The 22,813-nt window shown below is 40.9% G+C and overlaps 1 protein-coding gene across 1 annotated transcript in view; it reads right to left on the reverse strand.

Moving 5' to 3' along the window:
* mei4 (meiosis-specific, MEI4 homolog (S. cerevisiae)) overlaps positions 1 to 22,813 on the reverse strand; it is a 72,567-nt gene that overhangs the window by 11,973 nt on the left and 37,781 nt on the right. The window lies entirely within an intron of this gene.

Below are 22,813 nucleotides of genomic sequence, written 5' to 3' on the forward strand. Positions count from 1 at the left end.
TTGACACTGAAAGTGATAGCTTAAATATAGCCTTTAATGCTATCTTAGACTCAATTGGCTTTGCTAAAAGGGTTAGTGTTATGGTCCTGCCTGACCATTTTTTTAACAACCTTTCAATTTAATTTCAGAGTACTCCACACCTGAAAGAAAATTTCATTATTGTAGATCAATATCAGGCGATGCTGTAACAACCTTTAAAGAATCTGTTCCACTTTTTATTTCCTCATTATCACAGAAAAACACAGTGGAGGGCAATAATTCTGTTTCTGCCTCTTCACAAATTGATTCTTTTGTTCATAGTGTTACTTCATCATTGCGTGATGCATTAGACAATGCAGACCCCTTGAAAAAGAAGGTAATCATTCATAGGAGGCTAGCTCCTTGGTGTAATTCAGAGCTGCGTACTTTCAAGCACAATGTTAGAAAATTGGAGAGAAAATGGTGCTCTACACACCTAGAGGATTCCTACTTAATCTGGAAAAATAGCCTACTGTTGTATAAAAAGACACTTTGGCAAGCTAGAAGAGCTTATTTCTCATCATTAATAGAAGAGAACAAGAATAATCCTAGGTTTCTCTTTAGTACAGTTGCTAAACTTACACAGAGTCATAGCTCTGTTGAGCCATCCATTCCCTTAGCTCTTAGCAGCCATGACTTTATGGGATTCTTCTTAAATAAAATTGATTCTATTAAAAAGAAAATCTTTGACATACTCCTGAAGATGATTACTTCATCCTCAGCAAGAGAGACAACATTCGAAGTAACTGTAGAACCTGATCTGGGCTTGGACTGTTTTGATGCTGTGGAGCTTCCTGAGTTATCATAAATATTAGCTTCATCTAATCCTGATGAGCCCAACCAGTTAGATAGACTACAAGCATGTCTTGAAGACATAAAAACTTGGATGACTTTAAATTTTTTGCTTCTAAATTCAGACAAGACAGAAGTTGTCGTCTTTGGACCGGAGTCTTTAAAAAAGAAACTGCTTAGTCAATCACTTAACCTGGATGGCATTAAATTGACCTCCGGTAATAAAGTAAAAAACCTTGGTGTTAACTTTGACTAGGACATGTCATTTAAATCCTATATTAAACAGGTTTCTAGGATTTCCTTCTTTCACCTCCAGAACATTACCAAAATTAGAAATATCCTGTTCAGGAGTGACGCTGAAAAACTAGTCCATGCATTTGTTACTTCAAGGCTGGACTATTGTAATTCTTTACTATCAGGATGTCCACAAAATGCAGTTAAAAGCCTTCAACTGATTCAAAATGCTGCAGCAAGAGTTCTGATGAAAATTAAAAAGAGAGATCATATTTCTCCTATTTTAGCTTCCCTTCATTGGCTCCCTGTTAAATCCAGAATAGAATTTAAAATTCTCCTCCTCACATATAAAGCCCTTAATGATCTAGCTCCATCCAGCTCTCGCTGAACTTTATCTCGCTCGTCCACTAGGAGCTGAATGTTCAATTCCCGCAGCACCGGCGCTGCGTCCATCACTGAAAACGTTTTTCCTCAGAGCCCACCACCATACTCAGCCGAGCCGGGTATAAGCATCTCGCTTTAATATTCTTCTGCTTCAACTGTTTCACGACATATCTGACATGAGTGCATTTCCTCTGTAGCTCAGGTGAGTAGTCATTATCAAAGTAGATCTGCCTCTCACCCATCTTCACTATGCGTTGTTTCCAAGCGTGCTGTAGGATCTGTTCCTTCACAGTATAATCTACAAAATGTAATGATGATGGAGCGCGGGGGTTCATTTTATTTCGGTTTCTGCATAGATGATCTATGAGCTCGGTCGATCCTAATGTTCTCTTTGGTAAGCGGTAGATCAGTCAGCACAGTCGGCAGTTGCTTTTTAATGAAGGCCACCATGTCTTTACCCTCACTTCCTTCAGGGATTTGGTACAGCGTTAAGTTTGGCCTTCTAGCCTGGTTCTGAAGATCCTTACTCCATTCCAAACTTCCGTTTCACGCTGCAGTAAGAAGCCGATGACTCTTCCGCGGGCCACGTCGGACTCCTCCATAATTTTTATGCGATCCTCTGCATCAGCGATGCTCTTTTCTAACTTTGTTAGTTGTGCATTCAAGTCTCATACTGATGTTTCAAGCCTTGTGAATGATTCAATTGTTTAGTCTTTAAATTCTTTTACCTCCATCCTCATCTATAAAATTTCCTCCTGTATTTCTCGGTTCGATTGGACGATAGTTTGCAGCATTACTACATATTTTGAGCGGCAGCTTCAGTAATCTTGCTAGCACCTGCTGCACCCGGTTTAGCATACTTGTTAGCTTCCATTGCTTCCGTCGATTTTTCATCTCCGTCTTTGTTTCTAAACTGATATCTAGATAATCTATCAGCAGCATTTGTCTTTGAGTTATCGTTGGGCATGTTTTATTGCTGAGATTTTGTTCCAGTGTCTTTTGGTAGATTGATTAGTTAGCAGAGCTCTAAATTTGTAGCTTACATAAACATGGTGCCGAAGTCGATTTCCTCCTGTTAAAAGGGAGTTTTTCCTCTGACTGAACTGTTCAATGATTAGGATTAATTGGAATGGATGTACCTGACTTGAAATCTGTGTGATTCGATTGAATTGACTTTGCGAAGTGCCTTGAGACGACGTGTTGTAAATTCGCATTATATAAATAAAACTGAATTAAAGTGAACTGAATTGAATTGAACAAACTCCTAATTCTATGGTATTGTATTATAACCCACAAATACCAGATCATATATAAATTATTTCGTCTGAATGCAGTCAATTCATTTTGTTAGTTCCTTTGGAGTTAAAATGATTATTATTTTATATTTTACCGTGCAGATATATGATGAGTACAAACAGAGGAAGGAGCAAAAACTTAATAGGATGAGGAGGAACATAAAGGAACATTGAGGTAAACAGCAGAAAATGACTAAAAGGACCTAAATGCGTTTATTTAAAATGAAAATGGAAAAAGGAAATAAAGAGAGTGAAAAAAATAAGTGTTGAGGCCAGGAATCAGTGACAGAGTGACTAACAAAGACTGAGGCAGTGAAAGTGGGAAGAGTAAAGGCAAAGCTGACAAAGAGCTCATAATGAAGCTGTGTGCAGCTCACAGGGTGAAGGGCAGTAATTTACCCATCAAGGACAGAGACAGATCTGTCATCAGAAGCCTGCAGGAGCAGTGAAAACAACCTCCAGCCCACTCTCAAACACAATAGACCAGCAGAATGCAGACATGTTTAGCCAAATCACAACTTTACAGAGGTGGAACCACAGCAACTGCAAACTTCATGTAGATCAACATCAATATTTTAGTCCCTTAAAATGGCAAAAAAAAGGCACATAAAACCTCTAACGGAACTGCTGATCAACCTAGAGCATGCAAAGGTCAGAGACATGACCAAAAATCCAAGAGCTCCATCTCAGACTCTACAAGCCTAAGTCAGCAGGCGAGAGGTTAAAGGTCATGACAGGACAGTTAGAAAAGCACTGAACCAGTATGGCTGCTTGGAAGGGTCGAATGAGAAAGCCTCTTCTTTCTAAAAACAATGTGGTAGCAGGACTGACATTTGCAAAGCTGCATCTGAATGAAGGAGAAGATCTCTGGGACAATGTCATTTGGACAAATGACACCAAAAGTAGGTATGTTTGATCATAATAATCAGAACCATGTTTAGAGAAAACCAAACGGCCTATCCACACCAACACCTTAAATCAAATCTCAAGCATGGTGGTGTAGGGATGATGATGATGATGTGGGCCTGTTCTGCACCTTGCAGTCATAGAGTTGAACATGATCTCATCTGTATACCAAAGTATTGTAGAGCCCATCTGTCCATGGCCTAAACTGGGTCCTCAACAGCACAATGATCCCACACGGAACAGCTATTCAACAACAGGAAAGCTAGAAAGGAATCAAGGTTCTGCAATGGCTAGACTTCAACTATTATGACCAGCACCTGTATATAAATGTGCATATTTATATGTATGTATACATGCATATACAGGTGTTGGTCATAAACTTAGAATATCATGAAAAACTTGATTTATTTCAGTAATTCCATTCAAAAAGTAAAACTTGTATATTATTTTCATTAATTACACACAGACAGTACAGACCAAACGTTTGGTCACACCTTCTCATTCAAAGAGTTTTCTTTATTTTCATGACTATGAATATTGTAGCTTCACACTGAAGGCATCAAAACTATGAATTAACACATGTGGAATTATATACTGAACAAAAAAGTGAAACAACTGAAAATATGTCTTATATTCTAGGTTCTTCAAAGTAGCCACCTTTTGCTTTGATTACTGCTCCACACACTCTTGGTATTCTGTTGATGAGCTTCAAGAGGTAGTCACCTGAAATGGTTTTCCAACAGTCTTGAAGGAGTTCCCAGAGATGCTTAGCACTTGTTGGCCCTTTTGCCTTCACTCTGCGGTCCAGCTCACCCCAAACCATCTCGATTGGGTTCAGGTCCGGTGACTGTGGAGGTCAGGTCATCTGGCGCAGCACCCCATCACTCTCCTTCTTGGTCAAATAGCCCTTACACAGCCTGGAGGTGTGTTTGGAGTCATTGTCCTGTTGAAAAATAAATGATGGTCCAACTAAACGCAAACTGGATGGAATAGCATGCCGCTGCAAGATGCTGTGGTAGCCATGCTGGTTCAGTATGCCTTCAATTTTGAATAAATCCCCAACAGTGTCACCAGCAAAGCACCCCCACACCATCACACCTCCTCCTCCATGCTTCACGGTGGGAACCAAGCATGTAGAGTCCATCCGTTCACCTCTTCTGTGCCGCACAAAGACACGGTGGTTGGAACCAAAGATCTCAAACTTGGACTCATCAGACCAAAGCACAGATTTCCACTGGTCTAATATCCATTCCTTGTGTTCTTTAGCCCAAACAAGTCTCTTCTGCTTGTTGCCTGTCCTCAGCAGTGGTTTCCTAGCAGCTATTTTACCATGAAGGCCTGATTCACACAGTCTCCTCTTAACAGTTGTTCTAGAGATGTGTCTGCTGCTAGAACTCTGTGTGGCATTGACCTGTTCTCTAATCTGAGCTGCTGTTAACCTGCGATTTCTGAGGCTGGTGACTCGGATGAATTTATCGTCTGCAGCAGAGGTGACTCTTGGTCTTCCTTTCCTGGGGCGGTCTTCATGTGAGCCAGTTTCTTTGTAGCGCTTGATGGTTTTTGCGACTGCACTTGGGGACACTTTCAAAGTTTTCCCAATTGTTCGGACTGACTGACCTTCATTTCTTAAAGTAATGATGGCCACTCGTTTTTCTTTACTTAGCTGCTTTTTTCTTGCCATAATACAAATTCTAACAGTCTATTCAGTAGGACTATTAGCTGTGTACTGTATCCACCTCCTGCACAACACAACTGATGGTCCCAACCACATTTCTCACAAGGGGTCTGAGGATCTCATCTCGGTACCTAATGGCAGTCAGGCTACCTCTGGCGAGCACATGGAAAGAAATGCCACCCCACGAGTGTGAAAGCACCACCAACATTCAAAAGTGACCAAACCATCAGCCAGAAAACATAGGTACTGAGAAGTGGTCTGTGGTCCCCACCTGCAGAACCACTCCTTTATTGAGTGAGTCTTGCTAATCACCAAAGATTTCCCCCTGTTGTCTTTTCCATTTGAACAACAAGATGTGAAGTTGATTGTCAATCAGTGTTGCTTCCTAAGTGGACAGTTTGATTTCACATAAGTTTGATTTACTTAGAGTTATATTGTGTTTTTTAATTGTTCCCTTTATTTTTTTGAGCAGTGTATGTACACACTAGACAGACAGACAGACATGTAGATATATATACAGGGGTTGGACAATGAAAGTGAAACACCTGTCATTTTATTGTGGGAGGTTTCATGGCTAAATTGGACCAGCCTGGTAGCCAGTCTTCATTGATTGCACATTGCACCAGTAAGAGCAGAGTGTGAAGGTTCAATTAGCAGGGTAAGAGCACAGTTTTGCTCAAAATATTGAAATGCACACAACATTATGGGTGACATACCAGAGTTCAAAAGAGGACAAATTGTTGGTGCACGTCTTGCTGGCGCATCTGTGACCAAGACAGCAAGTCTTTGTGATGTATCAAGAGCCACGGTATCCAGGGTAATGTCAGCATACCACCAAGAAGGACAAACCACATCCAACAGGATTAACTGTGGACGCAAGAGGAAGCTGTCTGAAAGGGATGTTCGGGTGCTAACCTGGATTGTATCCAAAAAATATAAAACCACGGCTGCCCAAATCACGGCAGAATTAAATGTGCACCTCAACTCTCCTGTTTCCACCAGAACTGTCCATCAGGAGCTCCACAGGGTCAATATACACAGCCGGGCTGCTATAGACAAACCTTTGGTCACTCATGCCAATGCCAAACGTCGGTTTCAATGGTGCAAGGAGCGCAAATCTTGGGCTGTGGACAATGTGAAACATGTATTGTTCTCTGATGAGTCCACCTTTACTGTTTTCCCCACATCCGGGAGAGTTACGGTGTGGAGAAGCCCCAAAGAAGCGTACCACCCAGACTGTTGCTTGCCCAGAGTGAAGCATGGGGGTGGATCAGTGATGGTTTGGGCTGCCATATCATGGCATTCCCTTGGCCCAATACTTGTGCTAGATGGGCGCGTCACTGCCAAGGACTACCGAACCATTCTTGAGGACCATGTGCATCCAATGGTTCAAACATTGTATCCTGAAGGCGGTGCCGTGTATCAGGATGACAATGCACCAATACATAAAGCAAGGCTGGTGAAAGATTGGTTTGATGAACATGAAAGTGAAGTTGAACATCTCCCATGGCCTGCACAGTCACCAGATCTAAATATTATTGAGCCACTTTGGGGTGTTTTGGAGGAGCGAGTCAGGAAACGTTTTCCTCCACCAGTATCACGTAGTGACCTGGCCACTATCCTGCTAGAAGAATGGCTTAAAATCCCTCTGACCACTGTGCAGGACTTGTATATGTCATTCCCAAGATGAATTGATGCTGTATTGGCCGTAAAAGGAGGCCCTACACCATACTAATAAATTATTGTGATCTAAAACCAGGTGTTTCAGTTTCATTGTCCAACCCCTGTATATGCTTCCACTGTTTTCAATGTTATACTGATGATACTCAGCTTTACTTCTGATGAAATCCTGATGATCCCAACCAGTTAGATAGACTACAAGCAGGTCCTGAAGACATAAAAACTTGGATGACGTTAAATTTTCTGCTTCTAAATTCAGACAAGACAGAAGTTGTCGTCTTTGGACCGGAGTCTTTAAAAAAGAAACTGCTTAGTCAATCACTTAACCTGGATGGCATTAAATTGACCTCCGATAATAAATTAAAAAACCTTGGTGTTAACTTTGACTAGGACATGTCATTTAAATCCCATATTAAACAGGTTTCTAGGATTTCCTTCTTTCACCTCCGGAACATTGCCAAAATTAGAAATATTCTATCCAGGAGTGACGCTGAAAAACTAGTCCATGCATTTGTTCCTTCAAGGCTGGACTATTGTAATTCTTTACTATCAGGATGTCCACAGGCATGTCCAAAATTCTCCTCCTCACATATAAAGCCCTTAATGATCTAGCTCCATCATACATCAGAGATCTGATTGGTCCATATGTTCCTAACAGAGCACTTTGTTCTCAGACTGCAGGTTTACTGGTGGTTCCTAGAGTCTCTAGAAGTAGAATGGGAGGCAGATCCTTTAGTTATCAGGCTCCTCTCCTGTGGAACCAGCTCCCAGTTTTAGTCCGTGAGGCAGACACCCTGTCTACTTTTAAGGCTAGGCTTAAAACTTTCCTTTTTGATAAAGCTTATAGTTAGAGTGGCTTAGTTTATCCTGAGCTATCTCTGTAGTTATGCTGCTATAGGCTTAGGCTGCTGGAGGACATAATGACCACTTTCACCCTCTCTGCTATATTCTCATACTACTCTCCAATTTTGCATTATTTGCTGTTATTTCAGTTTGTAACATTATGTTCTCTCTCTTTTTTGTCTAGAAGCTACACCTGGCCTGACTTTGCATCTACCTGTGACACCTTCCTGGAGGGGGGCATCGTCCAAGCTTCTGCTGCCAACAACATTATGCTCACTGTTGGAAAGATTTATTAAAAATTATCATTGTTTAGTTTAAACAAGGTTTATGTTTTAAGTTCTACTCTAGTTAAAGATGATTCCTGTGATTGTTTTTTAGTGTGTAAAAGGGAGTGGAGAGTTAAGAAATGCAGTCTGGAGTGGATCAATCCCTGGACATGACATGCTCATACCATATATGGGAATGACTACTTTCTATGTTGAAATCTCTGTAAGAATTTGCTCAACCAATTCCCTCTTTTTACTTGTAAGAATGTGAGTTGTAAATAAAAGGCTGGTGCAAGGACTTCTTCCTGTGTGAGAAGGAAGTCGCTGTTTAGCAGAGGACTGGCTCTCACCCTTGCAAGTCAAACTTACTTGGTTCATCTTGTGTCTTATTTTGCACTGATCTGTAATTATATGCTTTTTAACTCTAACACTCACCTTCTACAGATGATGCACTTGGCCCTGTCTTTCCGTGTTTAACCCTGTCTCTCCTAGACATAGCTACTGGCCTAGCTTCTACCGTGACTAACTCTATGTGCTCTCTCTCATCTTCTAAACTTGAAAACTGGCTCAGAGTTCATCTGCTTAGTTGTCTTTCTCTCCTACATGAAGCCTCTATAGGAGATATAACCATTAATGTTTCACTTTTCTTTTCCATAGAAAGTACTCCTGGATCAGTGCTTCTTTGTTCTCTTTGTGTCTCTGCTCTGTTCTCTCAAACCTCCAGTCGGTCGTGGCAGATGGCCGCTCACACTGAGCCTGGTTCTGGTTCTGCTGGAGGTTTCTTCCTGTTAAAAGGGAGATTTTTCTCTCCACTGTCGCTACATGCATGCTCAGTATGAGGGATTGCTGCAAAGTCAACGCCAGTGACTGTCCACTGTCTCTACACGCTCATCCAGGAGGAGTGAATGCTGCAAGTTACTGACTGGATGCAATCTCCTGGGTTTCCTTAGATAGAAAAACTTTTAAATAATATAACTGAATAAATAACTGAATCTGACTGCACTGTTCGATAGTTAGGATTAATTGGAATGGATGTATCTGACTTGAAGTCTGTATTATTCGATTGAATTGACTTTGTGAAGTGCCTTGAGACGACATGTGTTGTGAATTGGCGCTACATAAATAAAACTGAATTAAATTGAATTTCAGAACTGAAAGTGAAAGTAGTCAAACTGACTTTTTAATACAACCCAATACATTTTCAAAGAAAATGAATTTTGTTTCAAACCATTAACTTCAGTTTGGTGAAATAAATTTTCATACCAATGCATTTAATTTCAGATTACACATACACAGATTCAGTCTGAACAATTCATATTCAGTTTCTGATGGCACAAGTTTCTGCCCATACATCACTGCTTATAATACAACACTGAGAAGCAATTTATTTGCAATCCACTTACTATCACTGTGTTTGGTTAGAAATGAAGTTAATACCTAATTTCTAACAAATGATTTCTGCATTGTGAGAATAATAAAGTCCATCTTAATACGATACAAATGACAATAGCAGTTCTAGCCAGAGGTTTCCATCCACTTCTCATAATCAATAAATGTGTCTTTCATTTTGGGCTTTAACGATTTATTTTAACTGTCCTGTTTCCAGGTGAAAGGCTAATAAATCTGCAATTATTAAAAACAAGAAACAACATGGTTCTGTCCGTTATAGTCTAACATCTTTACTTTGGTCTCATCTGTCCAGAGGACATTGTCTGAGAAGTCTTGTCCTTCATGCAGATGCAGCTTTGCCAAGCTATTTCCTGCTGTCATCTTGTTTTTAGAGAGAAGAGGCTTTCTCCTTCAACCATTCTAAGCAGCCATCCTGGTTCAGTGTTGTTCTAACTTGCTGTCATTACCTTAAATCTGCTTCACACCGCCACAGTGGATTAGGTGAACAACAGTCCCATAGTTTCCCCATTCACTTTTAGGATTTGTGTTCAGCCTCAGCATCACCTCACGCTGGACTAATTATTTCAAGGCTTTCTTTCATTCACATCCGCTGTGTGTAGCCCAAATATCTCTTCTAGCCAAACTGCTGACTCAGTTCTATCTTCACTAACGGCACCATCTCTACTGTTACCATCATTTGTTGTTTTGCAAAGACATATTATTGGCTTTCTGATCCCTTCAGGAGGACAGCAGAAAAATACTGACTAAGCTGGATGCAGCAACACAAGCTGAATTAGGATTTTTGTTATGAACACGGTCACTCTGGGTCACCAGAGTTCTACAAGCAGAACTGAATCCACTGAAACTATACTGCTATTCTTGATAGGTTAAACGTTTCACCCATTTTATACAATAGCAGAAATAAAAGCATTCATTTTTGTTGTTTTAGGACAATCGTTTGCAGTAACTGCCTGAAAGATATAAAAGGATAGATTCCCTGCTTTGTGTAATGTGTAACGTGTAATGATATTTATAAGGCCTTCAATGCTGGTGTTTGCCATTTATCCATCTTTAACTTTAGAATCTGTCATTTATTTTGGGTCATTGTTCATCTGCACCTTAAAGCTATATCAAATGAGCATCTGGAGTCGAGTCATTTTGTCCGTAATGTTTAACATCAGTTTGGAGCTTGTCTTGAGCCCTCTGTAAAACTCATTTCTTCTTTGAAGAATTTTTGCCTTCTTGAAAATAGCTCTTCACTTGGTGCGGAGCCCGCGAGGAGACATGGGGGAATTTTCTTTTCTTTTGCATCCCCACACAATACTTTGTGGGATAGTTTCTAAACCAGACAACTGCAAAAATGTAACAAACACTCCACCCGTTTTTGAGATTTATTGAGTTTTATTTTGAAATCGGCCTTAAAAAAATGATATTCAATCAGACTTAAAGACAGTTACAGTATAGTTATCCACAAGCTGTCAGACTACTGAACTCTGGACAATAATACTGCACTAAACCACATTTGTGACACTTTATTAGCTTATTGCTGCTGCACAATGTGTACTTTTTTTATTCCATGGCATTAGTGCTTTTGTTTTATAGTGAGTTGAACAGTTCCTATCCCAAGCATTTCATTGCATTGTTGACTGTGTGTTAACCTGCATATGACAAATAAACCATAGCAATACCATATCAGTACTGTTTGTTTTGTGAGCAGTTTATGTGTGCCGCTGTTCCTAAATGCACAGCTTTCTCAAGGTGACTTTTGCGAGGGAACACAAAGGTATTGTGTGGTAACGCAAAAAGTATTGCGAGTGAACGCAAAAGTATTGCATGGGGACGCAAAAGGAAAAAAATCCCCCCATGTCCTTTCGCAAGCTCTGTAACTTGTTCAAATAACGTGAACGGGTTTATTTTTAGGAGCGTATGCTGTGATGGTCATCAAGCATTGTCCTGAGTTGACATGCAGTGCTAAACCGGAGTTGTGAGGAAAAATCACAGTAAGTGCTGTTTCAAATGGTTTTTGCGGTTATTTATAAATTAAGGTGAACCATTGATTTGGACAAGGAAAACAGTCCAGGGGGTGGATTCAGGCCAGGCCAGGCCAGCGTCAGATGACTGTCAGATAAAATCTGCTAAAAAGACTTTGTGGTAAACAGGTGTTTCCTACAACTCAAATATTTTCTAAGGTCAAAATCTTTCTATCAACAACATTTATTACATAAGAAATCACTTTAAGATTAGATAATTGTAACTATCTTATTCTGTCATCAGCAAGTCTCTGCTGATGACGATTGATTATTTCACCAATGGGATCTTGCAAACGATGAAGTGATCTGAGTGCACAGGCCTGAGGCTCTCCTTGATTAACCAGAGAATAAAGAGTTTTTTTATTATCAGAAATTATCATAATAACCAAGCAATGATACATCATGTTTTTTACTGCAGGAAGTTTGAATTTTAATTTCATTTTTACTTTACTTTAATAGGCTCTGATTGTGTGCCCTGTGATGGATTGGCGACCTGTCCAGGGTGTATCCTGCCTCTCGCCCATAGACTGTTGGAGATAGGCACCAGCTTCCCCGCGACCCACTATGGAATAAGCGGTAGAAAATGACTGACTGAGGCTCTGATTGTTTTTTTATAATACTGAAACTAATTAGAACATGTGGAAGTATCTTTCACTTATTATGACTCGGCTTATGTTTAATTTAACACTAGTGTCACTAAAAGCCAATTTGCCTAACATGCGATTCTTCCTTATGAGCTGCTTGAAATTAAAGAATCTGCTGCGTAAACTTAAAGCAATGTTAAGCTAATTTAATGTGTGCTGGTACTCAGTGTTTATGATCTGAGACCATCATGCTGTTAATACTGAAACATCACAGCAGCTCATATTCTTATAAGCTTATCATTACAGTCTACTATGAAAAGTCAGACAAGGGAACAAATGAGCTTTAATGGATAATGGAGTCAGTTTCTTTAAACTCCACAAATAAAGCAGCATCTGTGCATCAGCTGACGACTTTCCAAAAGGTGTTTTCATCAAAAGCAGACCAATAGGTCTATGATTTTAAGAAATATTTAATTTTCATTTACGTCAGAACAGATGGAGGTTTTTTGGTAATCAAATGTGCCCTCTTCCGATATTTAAATATGAAAAGTGATGTACTTGCTGAGGGCTGCAAACCTTCAAAGTGTAAATGTAACTGGCAGCGCCCTTTAAAGACAGCAGATGTGATGCTCATTTTATTGGGCTTGCAGCTAAAGCCAAACCATCTATGTCTGGAAAAATTCAATATCCCTGAGGCAAACTTAATATCATTAAGGGCAATCATCACAGACCCTGACCAGCCATGAAACTCATTAGGACGCTCTAATGAGAATCCAACACTGGATTCAGTCAGACCTCAATTCTACTGTAGTAACACCACAGTGTTTACCAGGACCTCTCTGAACATCAGCAGCACACCACCGTGTTTGACAGTTGGTATAAGGTATTTGTATGATCTGCTGTGTTTTTCCGTTGGTCTCATCTGTCCAGAAGACATTGTCCCAGAAGTTTTTTCCTTCATCCAAATGCAGCTTTGCAGCCTAAGTACTGCTGCCATCTTGTTTTTAGAGAAAAGAGGCCTGCTCTTTTAACCCTTCCAAGCAGAAATACCGGTTCAGTGTTTTTCTAACTGCCCTGTCATGACCCATAACCTGCTAACTGAGGCCTGCAGAGTCTTGAGACGGAGTTCTTGGTCATTTCTCTGAGTTTCAGGCTTTGAACTTGGGCTGAATCTCCTGGGAAGTCCACTCCTGGGAAGATTGGCAGCTGCATTGGAAAGGGTCCTAAAACCGCTTATAAATTGATGGGGAGCTAAAATTATTCTTCTATGACGTTGGTTCTGGTGTCTTTAAACTCGGTTAGGACTTAAAAGGCACACTGTTTTGACACAAATAATCCTAATATTTTTATAAGCACAGTCCTGTATGACGTAATTAACTGTCTCAGGGGTAGGAGTCGGTTCATTATTCTCAGCTTTCAGATTTTGTTAATATGAAAATGAATGTCAGTTCCTTTCTTTTTAAAAAGCAAGAGGTCTACATGCTCTGAACAAGGCGTAGTTTCATCAGTTAACACAGTAATTAGCCGATAAATACATAATCACAAGAGTAATCAGTTTCAGCATGTTGGGACCCAGCCATGGATTTCAACATTAAACTCTTCTGGAACTTTTCAAAATAAAGTGCATTAAACCTTCTTCCGGCACAGCCAGGAAACGGGATAACTGCGGGCTTCCTGTGACGCCACTACCCAAATAAAAGCACAGCTGTTGCTACATCCGCCCTCTTCCACCGGTGTTCATCAGGATAGGAGGGGAACAAAGCGCGCTAATGTCTTTTGCTGGCAAAAAGACAAACTCTTCAAACTGGATCCAAGAGTGTCATAAGATCACGCGATCATATGCACAAGTTAAGTATGAGTGAATAACTGTTTGTGTACCTGGTGATTTCATTCATAAAAGAGGGGAAATTAAGGTATAAGCCTTGCTGACTTTCTCTGCGAGGCCTGGAGAAGCAAACGGTGTTCCAGAGAAACCCCTGCAAAGACGCGGTCTCCCAGTCTGGAAGGAAGACAGCAGAGACCGCATAATCTGTGTGGTCAGCGGATAGGACGGGCCGCCCAGCTACAGCTCCAGAGCTAACCCTTTTGTTCACAGAGCGAATGCACCTTCAACCCCCCCGTGAAGCTACCGAGCTAACCGCTTGTTGACTGTGGACGTTTCTTCAAACTTTGCCACTTGGACAACATTTCCTCACCATGGTCAGATGTTAGGTTTGGGCAGATTAACAGTTAGGATGAAATGATCTGAACGTTTTAATTCTATGAAGTTTGGTTTTGTTTGTGTGAAACTCGGCAATCTTGGTGCTAGCAGGCTATCTGCAGCACACGTGCCCTGTTTGTGTTCTGTGTTTGTGTGTTTTTAAGTTAAGTCAAACTTTACTTGAAGGGTGATTTTAAACAGAACATTGCTCATAACGCGCCGTCCTCGCTTATGCATTTTAACCCTTTTATTAACCCTGGTATTTTAAAGGTGTGTGTTTGATTCTGGTGCTAAGCTATCAGCTTCTTTTGTTAGCTCAACTGCTAACCGGTAAGAACACGTGCTTGCTGCTAAAGAGTATTTAACAGAAAGGTTGTTAGTTTTCAAGCTAGTAAATAATAGTCCCTAAACATTATTTTACTAAATTTGATAACTAAGTAAACACCATTAAGCCCCATTTCTCCAGAAAGATTTGGCTCTTTTCCAAAATACTCTCTTAATAATATTTCTTCAAATATTATTTCCATAAATAAAAGCAAGTTGGTTTTATTCAGCAGATCATTATTTAAAACATTATTTTATTAAAATAATATTTGACCTGATCTTGCATTGTGAATGGTTGTCTAAACGTTTGCTGATTATTGTCTAAGTTGGTTCCAAGACTAACTTAACTTCACTTCCAGATTTTTCAAGATAATCCTTGGTTCTCAAACATAAACATTGCATGGTAATGTTGCATCACTCTTTTGGTCATAATTTCTAATCATCTTTAATCAACTTGTTTATATTGTACATAGTCCATTAGTCTTCATTATTCTTTAATTCTGCTTTGTAGTTTAGTTGGATTGTTTTAGCAAAGTAAAGAGTTTGTTGATTGAAATATGTTTGACTTTGAGTTGATTTATTTTTGTTAATAAATTCTTGTATTTTAAGCAATTGTGTGAATTCATTCCATATATGTGCAGAGTTTATGCTGTTCAATAATGTCAGAGCTCGTCTCACACTTTTCTATTTTGTCCTAATACCATCGCCTTACTGGGCTGGTATTCACAGGACAACCCTTAACAGACCCAAATATTATTTGATAAAATATTAATATTAAATAATATTCTCAGATTAATACTTACAACAAGCATATTTGAGCCAGTTACAGGTTTACATCTAATTGTGCTTTAAATTAATTTGTTGATCTGCTTTATCTTTGATGAACAAGATCCAGCAGAAAACCTTTTTCCTGTTTTATGTTGACCTACAATAATTTAATAAATCAGTAGAGAATGACAAGTAAAAAGTCAGCTGAAGATCAGATGGAGAGTATTAGACCACCTACAGCTTGGATACAGCGCTGACAGTAAAATCAGTGTAGTGGGTCTGAGTCTTTATCGTGTTTCATAGTGTGGCTGTTTGGTCCTCTTTACCCTTAAACAGATGGTGGAGCTCATCAGTAAGCTGACGGCAGCAGCATCTTCGAAGACGTGAGTTAGACAGCAATGCTGACCTCAGCCACTTGCTTGTGACCTCACATTTTAAAGCCTCTGTGCCCTCATGTCCTTCAGACTGCGCATTCAAAACACTCATTGTCCCCTCAAAGTTTCTGCAAACTGAATTCATGGCAGCATCTGTTTTTTGTTAGCATTCAACACTGGATCATAACGTCAGACTTAAAGGTGTCTACATACACATCCACCCACCCATGCAGCTTTACACATTATCCAAATGGTTGAAGGTCATATAAACACAGGTTACTATTACAGCAATGCAACCTGTCCATCGAAATGGACACAGACTGGATTGAATAAAGTCAATCAATCAATTAGGATCCATCTCCAGGTTTTGCTTCTGTAGAGGAAAGCTGACCTGGCACATGTAGTCAAACCAGCTTCATATATGGGGTACCTGAAATACCACGATGGAACATAGTAAAAAAAACATTAAAAAGTGGGTTTTACTATAACTATAGCAACCAGCTGCCTGTAGGGCTGTTGGAATAATAAAATGTGTCCTTCAAATTCAATTTTGGCTTTGAAAGATCATTAAGTTGAAAAAAGAAAATGTATTGATTATTTTGGCATATTCTGCTTTCAGGTTTGTTCTTACTTTGTAATGTCTCCTTTTAAAGGAGGAACCCTGAGTGCTGCAATACTTTGTAGCGCAGCAACGAAGCTCAGGGAGGGCAGAAACCTAGCTTAGCAAGAAGAAAGACAGAGAAGGGGAAGACAAACAGTAATGGCTCAGCAATTAAACTGAGAACAGCTTCATCAAGGACTAGAACCTTCCCACTATGGTGCACCTGCTCTACTACTGATAGTGTTTTTCCACCGACAGAACTCTCGTTCTTGAACTGGTTCGGTCCAGGTGCCTTAGAACTTTGGTGTTTTGTTGAGCACCAACGTGCATTTCCACCAGTTTTGCAAACTAAGCATGAGTCATCAACAGTGGGCGTGGAGGTGAGACAGCAATCTTTTTGAGTTGCACTCAATGTTCCTTCTAATGCAGAATTAGACCATTCTTAAACTACAGTTAATACGGAAAAGGAGACAACTCCGTGCAAGAACAATGTTAGGTATAATGTTTTCATTTGCAAATGTTCAGCATCCCCGAGTGTAACAGAAAGCAGTTGTTATACAATGGATGTTTAGTGTGTTTTTGCAAACATAAATAATGTTTATATGGTACGTCCATCATCTTCACCGCCGTACTTGATGCTTCTGTTGTCTGCGGTGTCGACACCCCCACTGGTGACGTTACGGTTCGCCCAGAAGATTAAAGTATTCGGTGGTGCCCGAGTTGAACCAGAATTTGCACATCGGAGCCTCTTTTCATTGGTGGAAACACGCGTCACCGGTTTAAAATCACGTTTGGGAACAAAAACAGGCTCCAAACCGCATTTGTCGAAAAGGGATATGAGTCACTCATTTCTTCATGACTTTGCTTAGTATTATTGCCCCTTCAAAATTATCAGATTGTTTTTTCTGTTGATTTAGTTAATTAAAAAAGTTTAACATTACTCTTCTTGTAAATTCTGAAATAAAAAAATATTCCCAGACATGAGCATCAAAAAATAATGTTTTTATTCAAACCGTTATAGAGCTCTTTTTTACAGAACTGTGCAGTTACAATATCAAGCACTTTAAAGGAGTTTATACAAGAATTAAGCACTTTCCAAACCTTGAAAACACCTTGTTAAAATTCAAGCATTTTCAAGGATTTCAGGCACCTATACAAACCCAAAAAACATCCTGCAGTCGATGGAACTATTTTGAACCAGGGCATGAGCCAACCCCTGCAATTCGCTGGTGACCCTGGTTTCACTGAACCAGTGTTCTACTTTCTGCTGTTTCTCCTGTGCTCCCCTGGTTTCCCGAAACAGCTGACAGTAAAGGTGCTCACCCATCAAAATGGTGCGTGCAATGATGCTTCTGTCCCATGCAGCATAACTCTGTGGGACTTGTCCCAACATTTGGTAGCTCAGGCAGAAAGTGTCAATGATCGTTTAGACCTTATATCCCTTGTCATCAATAGTTTTTATTTACAAGCCCGGAGATGGTGATGTGATTTCTACCAGTGCTTCTAGACTGTATGGGATACCAGCAATGCTGAAATTTGTTGATGTTTTGTGGGGTTTTGGGCTATTACCAGAAACCATGCAGGGGATCACAAAGCTGTTGACATGGTTCATTCACACCTTTCTTGGACATCACTTAAATAGTCCCAACCCCATGAGCTCCCCAACCTCAATGAACCCCAACATGAATTTCCCCACAGGGCCACCCTCAACCAGATTTTCTTCTTTCTCTCAGTGGACGACACACGAGTTTTCTCTCCCTCCCTCTCTCGTGATCCCTGCTTCTGCTTTTTGTGTGTATTTTCTCAGAGCCTCGCTTTGCATATCCTCCAAACCTTTAAATTATGGATTTGGTCAGCTGGACTCTCAACGTAATTGATCAAATTTGTTTCTTTTCAACGGGAAGACAGGGTAAAGGAGACCCTCTTGTCCAAACAGGACGTTCTTCTCTGGATACACAATGGATTCTTGGCAACAGTGGAAGACTGTGTGCCTGACTACGATGTCGGTTGAGGATGTAGAAGATGTGTACATATTTGGACTTTTGATAACAGGATTTCTGCTTTTTGGAGTTGGTGGTTACCTGACTTATCGAGTGATTCGCAGAACGTGGACGGCTGTTCAAAGCGTCCCAAAGCTTGGATGGAGTCTGTAAAGCGATCAACACTCAGACTGAAATGTTAAGACAGCAGAATCGCAAGCTGGACACGATTCTTGAACAGAATTGCAGTCTGGCAGTGGTTGGACTCAGAGGTTAAAGGATATAATCTTGAAGAAGTTGTTCGCTCCAGATCTGCAGAAAGTACCAGAAATTTGGCTATTTGGATTCACAATTGAGACGTACCAGTAAAACTCTTAAGGTGGTTGGAAATTCACAACTGCCTGAACCACAACATTTATTGTTTTTCCAAATCTGGCGCCCCAATGTGGCCTTGGCAACTTCTGCTAACTGGCTATCGATAAAATATCTCCTGGAAGTTATATAAACAAGACGCTCTTCCCCAGCACTCCCCTACCAGCTGTGTGATGATAGGACTATGATTGATAAAACTTCCACCTCTCTTCTCAAGGACAATGGTGCTTCTATCAGTGTTGACAGTCTAATTCTTGCAAACACACTCAGACTTATATATATATTCACACCCTCAAGTTTCCACCTTGATAAATCTTTATTTATGTGTGTTGCTCACCCCTGCTGAGGTTGTTTTGTACTATTTCAGACTCTATTCTGCTAAGAATAGAGTCTGAAATATGATTTTTTTCCCCTCCTATCTTACTTTACCTAAATGTGTGATTTCATTACTTTTCATAAATTTTCGGATTTCTCAGGATTACCAGCGAAAGTCAAATATTATTAGTAATTTGTACTTTAGCTGCTCTTACACCAATGACCCAGCTTTCTTAGCTAGACAACAACGAACTGTTATTACTTAGTTCAACCTCAGTACTAGTAAAAGCAATATATTATTAGCCCCTGAAAATGTGGATTAAAGCTGTTTTGTACCAGTGACTCAGCTTCACTAGTTAGAATTCATTGAAATGATGAGACTATTAGATTTCTTAGAAGGATTCTAGTGTCATTTGATTTGTTTTTCTGTGTCCATATCTGTGTTTATTTTCTTTGTGATTGTATTGTAATTGTATGTACAGCGCTTTGAGTGTCTCGTTACTGAAAAGCGCTACATAAATAAACTTACCTTACCTTTGAACACATGCCCCCGAACCCAAATGCCATGAATTCGCTCCCTACAGCACATAGGCACAGGTGAGCTTCATCCCTGAAAAGCCGATGAAGCGACACCCACACAGAGCAAGTTCCACACACAGCCCCGCTCCAAGCACCCCCGCCGCATCCTGCCCCCACCACACAGCGCGCCGTGACGGCAAGGCAAAGGCCCCGCGCAACGCTACCCTAGCCTCCACTTACAGGGGCAACAGGGCAGACACCGTCAAGCACCACGCCCACAACGGAACCCCCAATCCCACACCAAGACGGGATAAACTCACCCGGCAAGAGGTCCACGGCCAGTGGCAAGCACTCGGGGCCGGCGTCCCCCACCACGCCCCACAACCACACAGACACACCACATTACTGCCACTGCAACGATAGCTCAGGGAGAAACATTATCCAGCTCAGCCCTATCACTGCCGCTCAGCCAAACCAAATGCCGGTGACCCCACATCCAAGAAGAGGACACAACTACCCCACACTCTGCAGCCCGCCCCACCCTCTAGCCTGCCACCTAACCCCCCCCCCCACCATTTCAGTAATATACACTGCTCCAAAAAAGAAGAGGAAAACTTTGAAAACACATCAGATTTCAACAGGGAACAAAATCCTGCTGGATATCAATTCTGACATGGAATGGGCAAAGTGTTAGGAAGAAAAGGATGCAAAATCATTTGATGAAAATGATCAACCAACAGAGGGCTTAATTGGAAGTCACTGAGAAAAGTAAGCTGAAAAACTGATGCAGCAAGCAATTCCAATTAGCTGAAATGATTTGCAGCATCTAAAAATTATCCTTAGCAGTGTGTATGGCCCCCACGTCCTTGTATGCATGCCTGACAATGTTGGGGCTTGCCCCTTATGAGATGATGGATGGTGTTCTGGGGTATCTCCTCCTGGGCATCTCCTCCCAGATTCTGACCAAGTCATCACTGAGCTCTGGGATAGACTCAGGTGCAACCTGGTGGCTTTGGATGGACCTAAACATGGTCCCAGAGCTGTTCTATTGGACTTAGGTAAGGGGAGCCTGAAGGCCAGTCAGTGGTATTAATTTCCTCATACCCAGGATACTGCCTGGAAACTCTTGCTACACAAGGCTGTTCATTATCATGCACCGGGAGGAACCCAGGACCCACTGCACCAGAGAAGGGTCTAACAATGGATCCAAGTATTTCATACCAATACCTAATGGCAGTCAGGGTGCCATTGTCTATCCTGTACAGGTCAGTGTGTCCCTCCACAGAAATGCCTCCCCAGAAGAACACTGACTCACCACCTTCAGACAACTAAACTGTTCAGACCCTTCTTGTCAATGATGTTGCTCACTGTTTCTTCCGTCTTTTTCTCCTTCAGGGGCACTCATTTTTTTTCAGTGATGTCCTACCTGTTACCTGACGTAGGAGGCTACAGCTGCACAAACAATAGCCATTAGCACGTCTGGCTGCTACAGTGTTTTGTTTGCGTCTACGTAACTTTGTGTGGCTCTATTCCCGCCACAGAGCTTCTTCTTTCGAAGCATCTCTTTGCATATCTCCCGAATTGTGAATTATGAATCTTGTCAGTTGGTATCTCAACGCAATCGATGAAATTTCCTTAACGGGAAGACAGGGTGAAGACGGGACATTCTTCTCCGGATACACAATGGACTCCTGGCCGAAGTGGAGGATTGTGCGTCTGACAATGATGTCAGTTGAGGACGTGGAAGATGTGTACATAATTGGATTTCTGATAACAGGATTTATGCTTTTCGGAGTTTGTGGTTACCTGGCATATCGTGAAATTGAGAAACATCGGCAACAGTTCTGGCAATTACAAGGCTGACCGACTTATGTGAAGGGATCTGCAGAGCTATCAACACTCAGATTGAGATGTTACGTGAACTGAATCGCAGACTGGATGTGATCCTTATACAGGATCGCAGGCAGGTTGCGGTTCCTGGACTCAGGGGTGAAATGGGATAAATCTTGGAGAAAGTTGTTCGCTTTGATCTGGCGAAAGACCAGGAATTTGGCTGTTTGGATTCACCTTTGAGAAGCACCAGCGAAACTCTCAAGGCTGACGGAAAATTAAGAGTCAGCCTAACCCAAATAATTGTTGTTTTTCTGAATCTGGCTCCCCTGCACGGCCTTGATGGCTGGTTATCTTCAACTTCTCCTGGAAGTTATGTAAACGTGACGCTCTGCCCCCTACCTTCACTGAGGACAACTGTGGACCTGCCCAGAACTTTGTGGCCGGTTGATGAACCTTCCATCGTACCATCAAGGACAATGGCCTCTGTGACAGTGCTTCACGGACTTACTTTGCACACACTCACATGCTCATATAAACATACGCACCTCTAACATAGATCCTTCACCGTATCCCTGCAATTTGTTGTCCCGTATATATGTTGCTTATTTGTGCTGAGGTTTTTTTTAATATCACAAACTATCCTGCTAAGGAAAAAGTGTGAAATATGATTTTTTTTCCCCACCTCTTACCTAATGTGTTCTTTCTTATCCTGTTTTTACCTAAATGTGGCTTCAGATTTTTAGATTTCTTAGAAGGATTGTATTACAACTATTTTATACCAGTGAAAGCCAAACATTATTAGTATGTGAAAGTTTGGACTAAAACAGTTTTATACCAGTGACCCAGCTTCTCTATTCATACTTCAGTGAGCGCCCATGACTGTTATTACTTGAATGATGGGACCACAACTGCCTCATACCAGCGACCTCAGGGATTATTATTATCATTTTTCTTCTAGCGCAGGATGAATTCCTTCCCACAGAGGACTTAATGAGCTAATTACCTCTATTAGAATGATTGGATTAGAACCAGCTCTAACCAGTAAACTCCCAAGGATTATTAATGTCATTTGATTTGTTTTTCTGTTGTTTGATTTTCTGTATCATTGTAATGTTTTTCCTCATGTGCAGCGCTTTGAGTGCCTTGCACCGAGCAACTCTTATTGTCATTGGCTATCCGTCATATCTATATATTGAACGTCCATATCAACCCTTTCTCATATATCTATTGAAGAAAAATTACATCGATATATGTAGTGCTATTGTGTATCGCCCAGGTCTAGTTGTAGTCAGCAGAACGTTTAGAGCAGCTTCTCCAGACCCTTTCACATCTGTCACATGATCTCAAAGTATCCTGCTCTCATCTGTGAAAAGAACAGGGCACCAATGCTAAACCTGCCAATTTCAGTGGTATCTGGCCAATGCAGATCGAG

This window comes from Girardinichthys multiradiatus, chromosome 15 (genome assembly GCF_021462225.1).
Source record: "Girardinichthys multiradiatus isolate DD_20200921_A chromosome 15, DD_fGirMul_XY1, whole genome shotgun sequence".
NCBI lineage: Eukaryota > Metazoa > Chordata > Actinopteri > Cyprinodontiformes > Goodeidae > Girardinichthys > Girardinichthys multiradiatus.